At 53.5% G+C, this 12,056-nt stretch overlaps 1 long non-coding RNA gene across 1 annotated transcript; it reads left to right on the forward strand.

Annotated features, from left to right (window-relative positions):
* The first annotated feature begins 379 nt into the window (after window positions 1–379).
* Window positions 380–4,314, forward strand: LOC131507795 (uncharacterized). The gene is made up of 2 exons (XR_009259726.1): window positions 380–538; window positions 1,982–4,314. It is a non-coding gene; the product is annotated as an uncharacterized LOC131507795 (long non-coding RNA).
* The last annotated feature ends 7,742 nt before the right edge of the window (window positions 4,315–12,056 follow it).

Below are 12,056 nucleotides of genomic sequence, written 5' to 3' on the forward strand. Positions count from 1 at the left end.
AGGACCATCAGCTGCCTGGGGCGGGCCCCCGAGGACAGAGATGCAGCACAGTTTGTGCCCTGGTGTGACGAGCAGGGGTAGCCACGCAAAGGAGGAGACCCCAAGGAGGCGAACCGCCATGGCTAGGGGCGGGAGAGGAGGAAAATTCACAACCGGTAAAACAGCCTTTTGCCAAACCTCATCCATGTGGAGAGACTGGCAGATAAAATTTCACACACATTATAATGATAATTTCCAGCCAGATGCATGTGGGTAAGTCAGTCTCGGAAGTTGGTTTCTTCCTTCACAAAAGGCCAGTCACAACTCTTGGAACATCAAGATAATTGAAGAATCTGCCTTGTTGGGATGCAAGCCAAAGTGACGATTCTGAGCCGATGCTGTGTCAGTCCCATGTGTCAGCACAGCTGAGGATCTTGGGAGACACAGAAGGACGCTTGCACCAAGGTGGCATTCATTTTTTTTTTTTTTTTTAAGAACAACTTTCCTTCCACCTAATCCAAAGAACGGTGCATCTCAACTGCTCTGTTTCCTTCTTGAGGTAAGTAGGGTCTGGTTGTCTTGACCTTTTGCAAGATGGGAGTGAGTGGTTGGCAGATTATAGTCTGGTCTGAGGGGTGGGTTTAGAAGGTCCGAGCAGCTCCCCCCTGCCCCCCCCCCCCCCCGCCACCACAGGTGCTCAGTCTGGGACTCGGCTCTCATCTGTGTGTACGTATGCGTGTGCGTGTGCGAGTACTTGTCTATCATCTATCATCTATTAGCTATTATCTATATATCTATCTATCTATCTATCTTTCTCCTCCTCTTTCTTCTTCTTCTTCTTCACCTTCATCATCATCATCATCATCATCATCATCATCTCCTGCTGGTTTTGTTTCTCTGGAAAACCTGCTTAACACTGTGGTCAAAACTCAGTATTTATTTCTGTGAAGGGGACAGGCATTAATTTGCAGAGTAACCAGATTCTCTACCAAATGAAGACATTTTTCTTCCCCCAAAAAACCAAATAACAGACTATGTGACTAAGCACAGGAGGAGACTGGTGAAGCACACCAGAGCTGTGTGACGGCGCGTCCACTCAGTGCACCGGGCGTGAGTGTCCCCTGCTTCTCCCCCCACAGCCTCCAAGCCCTGGTCTTTGGCAGGGAGGCGTCCGCTCCAAGGGCAGATCTCTGGCTCTGAAGGAAGGCAGGTTAGTGGATTTCGATGCAAATGGTTTACTTGTATTTCTAGGTTGTTTTATTTTCTCTTAGTTTCTGCAAGCTCCCCCAGGTCCTTTGTGGAGGAGGCAGGCAGGACTCGTGTGCACACATCAGTAAAAAGGAAATATCAACCCTAACTAAAAACAAGATGTTTGCGTGGCCGTGGAGTGCTGGGGGCAGATGCCTGGCACTGGCATTTGGGGTCACAGAGGGCACCTCTGGCATGTTCCACACCATGTACCCGTTGGTGCGGCTGTGGGATGCCGTGTGCACTTGGCCCAGGAAGGTCCAGCCTAGAGTTAGTTGCAGGCAGGATCAAGAAGGCAGTCAATCTGGGTCTGAATCCTGGCTGGACATTTGACTGTGAGATCAGAGAGTGAGTGCATATTCTCTCCTGACAGGATAATGAATAATCGTCCTCATTCAGGGAGATCCTACAAGGGTTGAATGCACAGGTGCTGTTTAGCACAATGGCTGGAAAATGGCAGTTTCTTGGAAAATGTTAACCATGATTTAACCTGGATTTTGAGTCACCCCTACCCACGGATTACACAATAACGTGTCTGCCGGTAGGAGGGAGTGTTCTGGAAGCATGCTCTTTGTCAGTCACGCCCGTTTGGAGGTGGATGTGGTGCGGGGGCCACGTGAAGGGAAGCCACTCTGCTGAGCACAGGGAGAAGGGGTCTCCTCCGCCAGCTGGGCGCCGATCTGGAGGCACAGCCTACAGACAGCGCCACCTCTCGCTACTAAACCGTCCCCACGTCCTTTGCTTCTGTGTGCAGGAAGCATGATGACATCAGCTTCGCCAAAGTTCTTCCTGTGATGAGACGGCAGAGATTGTCCTAAATATCGGGAAAATGGAGGACACACTCAGGGTTTTTCTTCTCCCTGACATCTTCACTGTGTTTACGTTTGCGTCCAGGCATCGTGTGCGTGGGACCCGGTGGGCGCGTAAGGAGCCCGCGGGACCACGTCCACATCCTTCCCGCCCGCGGGTGGCCGGTGCATCCCCGACGCCCACCAGGACCAGAAGGCCCCGCGGGAGGACTTGGCTGGTGACCGCGTGGCAGGAGACTGTCACGGCTGAAAGAAGCTACCGGCACCGGAAGCCCAGCGTGCTCCCTGTGGACCCAGTTTCCGGGGCCGTGATCCCCAGCTACATGTGGCCAGCGGAAGGGCTCGGCTTGCAGTCCAATGAGGGTGATTCTTAAGATTCAGACTTTCGAGGGGGAGAGACCAGGGTCTCTCTGTTCCATGCCCTGGTCGGTGACCTGAGGAGAGCTACCGAGCTCCTTACGGCTCAGCACCCTTCTCCCCGAAGCGCAGACCTAACGGCACTTCCCGTGAGGTGGGGAGTGGTTGGCAGGGAACCGAGTTGGTGAAGACACGGATTTGGAGTAAAACCAGGCTTCCGCCCTCCTCCCTATGGCCCCTTTCACTAGGATGCTCCCTCACACACACACGTGCACACACATGCCAGCACACCCGTAAAAGCAATGGAAGTGGAGAACTGCCCAAAGTCAAGAGCGGGAGAGGCCCGGATCCTACTGCGTGATACTCAGCCCACTCCATGCCCCCCTCTGCTCTGGGCCCCGGGCTCCGGGCGCCCCTTCCCCATCTCTCCCTGAACGTGTCCCCTGTCGTGTCCCCAGCAGGGCAACTCCATAGCGTCTGACGAACAGTCTGCCTTGGTCTCCTGGCCTTTCCCACATGCGGCTTCATGGCAGTCCGAGGGGGGAAACCGTCTGCAGACCCCCGTGGGAAGCGGGGAGGGGGCCTTTCGCTTGTTTGTGCCGAACCCTGACTGCCACGCTAAATGCAAATGTCCTTTCAAGTTACTGACGACCGATGCCAATTTCTGAGATGGTTTCCCTATAAATGTAGGGGACAATATCCTGTGGTTTGCAAACCACGAGTTACGACTCTCCCTTTTTATGTGTGTTGGTTGGTTTCCCGCTGCAGTGAAGGAACCAGTTTCACAGCGTGGGGCTGGGGACCCCCAGATCACCTCTGAGATGAACACAGTCCAGTTTCCCAAATTCCTGGGACTAAAAATAATTCTATCACATGAAAGGGCAATTTTTTGTAATGACGAAATCCGTCATTAGGTGAAGGGTCCTCCCCGCCCCCACTCTAAAGTCTGGTAACTCCTTCGTTTGTTTGTTAAACCTTTCATGTTAAGGGTTAAGAGATGATAAGATTCCTCATGGACAGATGGCTATTTTTTTTCTACGTTTCCTGTTTTTATTTTAATCACAGATAGTTATTAAGACTTGGTATCAGAATTGTACTTTTGATTCCTAATATACGCCAAAATACATTTTATCAAATATTTATAGTAGAGTCATGCATAAAGCATATAACCTCGAGAACACGAACTATCAATTTGTACTGCTCTGGACTCCATTTGGCGAGTTAAGGGATTAGGAATGAGATTTAAGGAAAAGCCAAAGGGTACATTTGTTTGTGATAAATATTTTAAGCATCTGTCATAAAATGTGGCCAACCCTGTCTGCACTTTGATGACTGATTTCCATGTTTTATCTCTCTCCCCACCCCGAGTTCTTTTTGTACATTTTCACAGATAACTGCCGTGATTTTTCTTGCCCTGAAATTTCTGGAGTTCACTTGGAGGAACTCTTTTGGAACGGTGGACTTTGGGGGGAGGGCTTGAAAAGAAAGAGCCCAACCTCCCGCCCCCGGACAAGGACTCTGCACGTGAGGCCGGAAAGGTCTAGACGTCTCACGGCAAATCTTGCCGATGGGCGGAACCAGGCTGGACGCAAACCCCTCTGCACACTCTGATGGTGCCTGCTCTGCAATTTCTGTCCCGTCTTGATAAGGAACAGTTCTTTCTATCAGTGCACCTGCCCGGAGGGTATACAGTTCGACACAGGTTTCATGCCGCAGGTCTTCTCACTTTTAGAAGGTCCACCTCAAGATAAAGCACTTGATTTCACCCTCGGGGTAAGCGTTGACTCCCACACATTTAGAATCTTCTTCTTGGCAGATGGAGTTTCTCCTCTCGGAGGAGAGTATTTGCATTTTTGGATTAGGGGGAGATTTTGACAAACCGGAAGTCCTTTGGATCATAATAAAGCATGTTGGAATGGTGTCGAACATGTTTGTTAAAAATACATGCGTTTGCATTGGCAAGAAGCCTTTCAGAAAATGCCAAGAGTTCCCAGGCGCTTTTCAGATTCTCTAGATAGTAAGTGATCACTTTTCAGTTTTCATAAGCGTGCCGAGTTGCCTTACATCCTCGTGTGTCAGGAAGTGCGGCGAATAAAGAGCTGTGCCTCGCCTCCAGAGCTCCCGTTCGTTATCCTGACACCGTTGGATGTTGCTACATGATAGGTTATTTTGGGGACAGAGGTATCATTTCTTCTACATCCAGTAAAAACGACCCCAAACTTTTGCAGAAGATGAACATCCTACTTTTAACTGGCATCATAATTAAAGAGACCCAGTGAAAACTGGGGACTATTAGATGTGCTAGTGATGAATTCTTGTAGCAGCCTTCCTCCGTAAATGTCTTTGTTTCCCCTCCTTCCTGCAGGCAGCTCCCCCCACCACCCCAGAGGATTCCGTCAACGCCCCCCTCCTGGGGCTTGGTGAGATGTGCTGCTACTTCCTTCTGGCCACCATGGCGGGAGGTAGAAAGTCGGAGATCCCTGTGACGATGAGGTTTTTCTCTTCTTTCCCAATTTGTTCTTCGATTTTAGTTTCTACAAGTTTAACTCGGAGCGGGGGTGTGTGGTTGTGTTTGTTTGCTTTTGGTTCATCCCGTGTGACTTTCGCTCACCTTGTACGTGGAGGCTTGTGTCTTTCAGCAAATTCGGAACGTTTCCAGCCAAGGTTCCTCCAGGCACTTTCACAGCCTCCCCTCTGCCCTTTCCCTGGAGATTTCGGTGATGTGACGCCGGGCCCTGTGCTGTTGCCACGGTCTCCGTTTTTCCCGTCTCTTCTGTCTCTGCTGTTCCTGCTGCGTGAACCCTGCCGCTCTCCCCTCAGGCCCACTGGTTATTTCTGCTGTCTCTTCACTCTGCAGGGCTCCACTGGCTGGACCTTTCCCTTCGACGATTCCCGTTTGGTTATTTTTTACAACTTCAATTTCTTGTGATTTTCTTTCACTTGGTTCAAGGCAATTTGTAAGCGATTATTGAAAGATTTTTATGACAGCTGCTTTCAATTCCTTGTTGGATAATTCCGACATCTGATTCAGGTCAGTGTTATTAACAGCTGAGCGTGTGCTGTCACTCCAGTCGTGACCGTTGCGTGATCTACCCCAGACACCCTGCCTGTCACGTTAGGAGACAGTGGTCCTACCGCAGCCGTCCTGGTTGGGTGTAGCACACGGGTCCTGGCCTCCTTTTGTGGTGCTATTTGGTGGGCTTGCCCACTGGCCCCGATGGCATCGCCTGAGAGAGTGGAATGGGTTCCCTCCAGGCTCCGGTGTCTCTCACTGGCAAAGACCTCCTGGGGTGTAGGAGGACAGAGAGACGTCCATGTTGGGCACCTGCCATGGTGGGATTCCTACCAGTGTCCCTGGATGCTTCTGGGTCTCTGAGCAGGAGACGGGGCTCCAGCCCAACTCAATGCGGAGGGACGGGAAGACGGAGGGGATGGACGATAGGATGGGAAGTAGAGGGAGACGGTGTCCCACAAGTGATCAAATTGGGGGAAGTCGGGGCGGATGGCTGTGACGTTTCCACTGACGATGGGACCCCTGGAGGTTAATAGGGTGGCCGGTGCCAGGAAGGTAGATGTGCCGACTCTACAGCATTCTCTCCGTATCCTCTGTTGCTGCTTATTAATCAGGAAACCATTCGCGTAGGCGGGTAACACTTTAACGTGTCTGCCTGTTTCCTTTAATATGGATTTCACAAGAAGCTGAAATCAAATTAAATCACATTGTTGTGGTACTTTCCTCACTTTTTAAGTTAACGAAATGCCCAGAGGTGCTGAGGACATATTTGACAAAGTAACTTCATTAATCTCTGGGCAGGAAACAGGGAAATACCTATAGGGCCGCACACAGTCAGTGTCCCAGCATCACCAGCGAAGTTGTGTCTGCAGTGGGGTGTGTCCGGCGCTCTGCTCGGTCCGAGGTTATGCGATCCTACGGCACGAGCTAGGCCTGGGGCTGGGCCGTGCTCTGGCCTGGAAGGTGCCGTGCTGTTTCCAGCAGGTGCTCTGATGCTCCAGCAGGACTGAGGGCCCTCGGTTTTGCGGAGGGCACACGGGAGGGCAGGGAGGGAAGCCGCCGCAGGTGCAGGAACCCCGGCGAGGAGGGGTGGGCCACACGACACCACAGTGTGCTTTGGGCTGGGGAAATACATCCTGGTTTTCCAGGAAAAGCTAACGGTGAATATTGGTGACTTTGGTTTTTAGAGCAGTTTTAGATGTACAAGAAAACCTAGCATAAAATGCAGAGTCCTTACGTGCAATTGTCTCCCCCAGACCACCGCTCCCCCATCACCGGCGTCTCATGTCGGTGCAGTATGGTGACTACAGTTCACGGAGGGGCGTTACCACATGATTATCAATTACAGTGCCATCAGGACCACTGTGTTCTATGGATTGGGACAAATGTGTAATGACACACATCCACCGGTACGGTAAAGTGCAGAAACCACTCAGCATTTCACTGTCTTCATAGCTGTGCACTTTCCAGAACGTCACAGAGTTGGAGTCCTTCGGTGTGGGGCCTTTTCAGCCTGGCTTCTCTCCCTTAGTGATATGCATTTTGGTTTTCCCCATATCCTTCTGTGGCTCGATAGCTGCTTTCTTTTCAGCGCTGCATGAAATTGCGCCGTCCGGACGGACCCCTGGTTGTTTATTCGTTCACCTGCTGAGGGACACGCACCCTGCCTAGTCAACCCTTTTGGGGCAAGAACATCAAGGTTGAGACAATCGTGTATTTTTAAGGGGAAGAGACTGTGGGGTCCATGCATTTTTACCTCTAAGAGCCTGAGTGTTCCAAGGTGCAATCCAACTGTGCAGGAAAATCAGAAACCAAAAGGACTACATATTTAAAAACTGCTCTTGGCTCTACTGAGAAGTATCTATTTGACTTGCAGGTTTGGGCAACGGCACTCCCAGCAAACACTGCAGGGTTTTGGTGAGAGCGCCTGTGGTCGGGGGCGGGGGGCATGGAAGGACCCACAGTGGGGGGACCCGGGGTCTATGTCCCAGAAATGCGGAAAATCCAGGGAAATTTGCTTCACTCAAAGCACTACTTTATACGTTTATTCTTCAGTCCTTACCTTTTCACATATTAAATTCAGACTGTCTTCCAACGAAGTTTAAGCATTATCTTGAAAGATGTCGGGCAGAACACTGGCTTCACTTGTACACACAAAGATAACCCGGCCCCTGCGATCGTACCGTGTGTAATTACACAGGTGCATCAGAATCAGCAGCTCTTGATGCAAATCACGTCACCACAGCTCTGTTTCAGCGGCGGGATTTAGGGGGAAACGTTGTTACTTTAAAAATCCCGACAGTTTGAACATAAGCAGAACTAACAACTCCTCCACTTTCCCCATCGCTATAGATGTTCCGTTATTTTTATCCCCAAATGAAGTGAATGGAAACTCAGTCTTCAGAGGAAGCTGGGGCTGTCCTGCAAACAGGAACACGGGTGCAGCACTTAGGAAGGTGAACCCAGATACACCTGCAGGACGGTCAAGCCCCCACCGGCCACCGCTTAGGTGTTCTCCACCAGAGGGGCTGACGTCTGTGCGGACACCATGCAGAACCCGTTTGCGGAAACTTCCGGTCACACTTGGAAAGTTTGGCAGGTGGCGTCTCTTCTCCTTTGATTTTTTTTTCAATTTTTTTTTCCCCCTGAAACTCCAGCTCCAGGCCCTCGACCCCCCAGTTCGATACCTTTTTTGTTAATAGATCTAATCAGCAACGTGTTAGACAAGGGAGGCCCTTTATGCGCGCAGTGTTAGGACAAGCGGAGCGCGGCTGTAGATGGCTAGAATAAACAACTCGGACCCATTCAATTACAACACTGGGGCCCGGCCTTTATCTGGCTGTGACATCATTTCAATCAAAATGTAAAATAATACAATCCAATAGTGGGGAGAGGTAGAGATAGGACACAGGCGGCTGCACTTAGTCATTTAATAAAGAGAAGAGGAAGGTGGGGCGGCCTCCTTCTGACAGCCGGCGAGGCCTCCGGTTCCCAAACTCCATTACCTGCTATAATAGTATTCACAAGAAGCCGGTGCAGGAAATTGTCTATTACTTTTTATTAGTGGAAGCTGTTATGCAGGATACAGCCTACTGCGCTGTTTTTTTTTTTTTTTTTCTCTTGCTTTGTTCGTTTAATTAACAAAAGCATGAAATCTCCCTATTGGCAGCTTTTCCCCCTCCGAGCAGGGATTTTATTCATTTCTTTTGTCTCCTTTGAATTTCTTTTTTTAACAGTGATGTTTTTCAGGACTCACAGATCAGTGTGAGAAGAAAAACATAATTCAAGGGCAAATACGTCGTCTTGGCACTGGTCGGGCTGCCGAAGGACCAGCGCGGTGTGTCCTTCTCCACGGCGCTCGGTGCGAAAGTTTCCCTGATGCTTCTGAGACTGGTGGTCAGTCACCTGCTCCGTGTGGGGCTTCTCCAAACGGCCCTGCTGGTTCCACCCGTTGGGCCCGAAAGCAAGAAAGAGAAAAGGAGGTGACGTCTTAGGAAGAGGGAGCGAAGGGGCACCTGGGCGGCTGACTCGTTTTCGGCTCAGGTCGTGACCTCACCGTTTGTGGGTTCGGGTCCCCCATCCGGCTCTACACTGACACCAAGGCGTCTGCGTGGGATTCTCTCTCTCTCTCCCTTTCTCTCTGCCCACTCCCCCGCCCCTTGTGTTCTGTATCTTTCTCGAAATAAATAATAATAAACTTTAAAAATAAAGAAAGAGGCAGTGAAGTTTGTCCTGAAGCAAGTTCCCGGAACCCTGGCTGTTTGGATGTGGGTGGTGGCCCTTGAACAGCCCATTCCAGTCAGTGAGTTCATTGCTTTTCCTCGAACTGTATTCAGTTTACTGCAATCGATCATTTTTAAAGGGAAACAATCGTTATCCTTCAACGTCTTTGACCATTCTGTGCAGCAAGCACACCCGTCACACAACAACTGACTTGATGAGGTCTGGGAGGAGGTGGCTGAAGGCAGAATCGTAGGAGCCGGCCCGCGGTCACTCGGGTGCTTTCCGCATGAGCATTTGCAGGACTGTGACACTCCAGCCTTGGGACCGCTGGGTTCGGATTTCCTCAGCAGAGAGGTAAGCGAGACGCCCCTTGCCGCCTGCCCCAGCCTCACACAGAATACAGCGTAGTTGGAAAGGTAGTATCTGCACAGAGCCAGCAAGTTCCCTTGTGACACAGGAGCAAAACAAGAATGTTTGTGAGGCCACCAGAAAGTCGGGTCCATGTGGAACCGGAGGTTAAGCAGGCGTCTTACTCTTGCCTCTGAATTTCTGCCAAAGCTCCACGTGAGGACACCAGGCCCTCGTTCTAGAAAGGGCTTAGGCTCTGACCGTCTCCTGTCGTCCCGCCCACCACACGAAGGGGCGGAGGCTTGGGGGCGCTCGGAGGGAGGACCTGTGCATCAGGGGAGCACGGCCAGCTTTCCGTCCCGTCCCCGACCCCCCTGCCAGTGCAGCGGCCTCCAGGGAAAGCGGAGGCAGATACTGGGAGCCCACGAGCCGGGGATCTGGGGTCTTTGTGCTGCCCGGGGTGGGCGGACGCTACCTGAGACCGTTCCCGGGAGAGCCGCGAGAATGACCGGAAGCTTTGGGGCGGACTTGAACACGGCGCCTCCCCAGAGAACGCTGAAGAGGGAGCTTGGCCAGGAAGCCCACAGGGGTGTGTGAGGCCGGAGGGCGCAGCCGCTGGGGATGGCGTTCCTACCGTTGGGCAGGACAAGGCTGCAGGGGTCTCTCAACGGCAGGTGGAAGCCGCAGCCGGTTGTGGGCTTGAGCCCCTTCCTCTTGGGGAGATGGGCTGAGGGGTGTGTGGGTCGCCATCAGATGTCCCTGGGGACCCCGCCCTGCATCCGTGCCCTTTTGCAGGGTGACCCAGAAGCTCCACTGGCGAACGCGGGTGTCTCCCCACCTCCTGGATCCCAGCTGGCCTCGTTGCCACTGTGTCTTCGGGCCGAAGAATGTGGCAGAGGTGATGTGCTTCTCAGCTAGTTCTGAGCCCGGAACTCCGTGGGTGTCGTGGGACCCTGAGCACAGCAGGCCAGCCCAGTGGACAGGGGAGCCACGTGGCCCAGTCTCGCCGGCACCCAAGCTGACAGCCGGCTGACCCCCCGGGGGAGTGAGACCACCCGGGCCCAGCAGCCACAGCCCACACCCCGCCGATGGCAGAGGCACGCGTGTGCGGAGAGCAGCCAGGCCTGGCGCAGATCCCCCGGCCGCCCGGCTGACCTGAGGGACGTCAGGCTGCCCCTGTGAGCCAAGGACGCCCCTGGGCACGGCCCCCTGGGCATCAGGGACTCCCGGAGCTCCCAGCGGACATCTTCGCACCCGCCAACGCAGCCCGTGAGGGCGACCCGCCTGCTGAAGATTGGCTGCCGGCTTACGTTCCTGGAAGAGCGTTCGGGTACCACAGACCCTGAAGGCTTGACCCTCCCCAGAGCCTGGGCCTTGGAGGGGCAGCCATGGGGGCTCCAGGAGGGAGGACAACAGAGCCCCCTCCCCCCCGAGACCTCCCTGCTGCAGGGTCAGGCCTGGAGGGTGCGGTCAGAGCTGTGCATGATGCTGGCTTCTGGCTCAATGGGCGGATGTCTCGCTGTCTGAAGCATGAGTGGCCGCAGTCAGGGGACCACCTGGGAAGCCCAGGGACGGGGCCCGGTGTCCAGGAAGCCTGAGGCCCAGGGGGAGGGGGTGATGGGGGGATGCCCACTCTGCTGTCCCCGCAGTTACGTGGACAGCAGTGGACGGTGGACAGTGAGGTTCTGGACGCAAGTTGGGCCTTGGTTGTGGGGACTTTGAACTTGGGTCTGAGGACTGTGGGCTCCGTTTGGCCCCTGGAGGGCTTCGAGGGCAAAGAGACACATAAAACTGCCCTTTAGACACACAAACCCATCATGGACACCAGCACACCAGCACGGGGACACACAGCCATGGGGAGAAAGCAGGACCTGGGACCGAGGGGCGGTTTCTGGCCTGGAGCTGAGGGCACAGGGAGGGGACCAGGGCAAGGGGATGTGGAGGTCTGGAAAGAAGGTGCTAGGAAGGCCTTTGCTGTTGCCTTTGTATTTTCATCCTTGGGACACACAGTGGTGCCTAATACTTGGGATAAACAGTGGTGCCTAATACTGGGGATACACAGTGATGCCTAATAAAGCCCAGCCGGGGAGAAGAAGAACTCAGGTGCAGTCTCGCTTTCTGTTCTTAAACAAATTATCCAGTTGTCACCGTTGTGAGGTCAAAGTGTCCGCAAACTGTGGGCCTACAACACAAGCCACGTTACGGAGCAGCCTGGACTGCTGGTGTCTGGGCCTGTCGTGTCTGGGTGGCCGGCACTGTTTTGGGGGGAACAGCAGTAATCAAATGGAAACACGGAAGAACCCAGAAGAGCTGGAAAGGGCCGGATGCTCCAAGGTTGGGTGACGTCAGGGGAGGGAGCACTGGTGTGCGAGGCCTCACTGACGCCCGTGGCAACCCCGGGAGGGACGCGCCACGCCCACGCCGTCCCGACCGGGAGATGCAGCTCCACGGGCTTCGGGCGTGTGGTGCGGGGCCCGCCCTCGGCGCCCGTGGCTGTGGCTCCTCGTGGACAAGCCGTGCGGGGTCTGCAGACGCGTCCCCAGCGGCCGATCGCAGCACGCAGGAGTGGCCACGGAACT

The sequence above is a fragment of the Neofelis nebulosa genome, chromosome 1, assembly GCF_028018385.1.
Source record: "Neofelis nebulosa isolate mNeoNeb1 chromosome 1, mNeoNeb1.pri, whole genome shotgun sequence".
Lineage (NCBI taxonomy): Eukaryota > Metazoa > Chordata > Mammalia > Carnivora > Felidae > Neofelis > Neofelis nebulosa.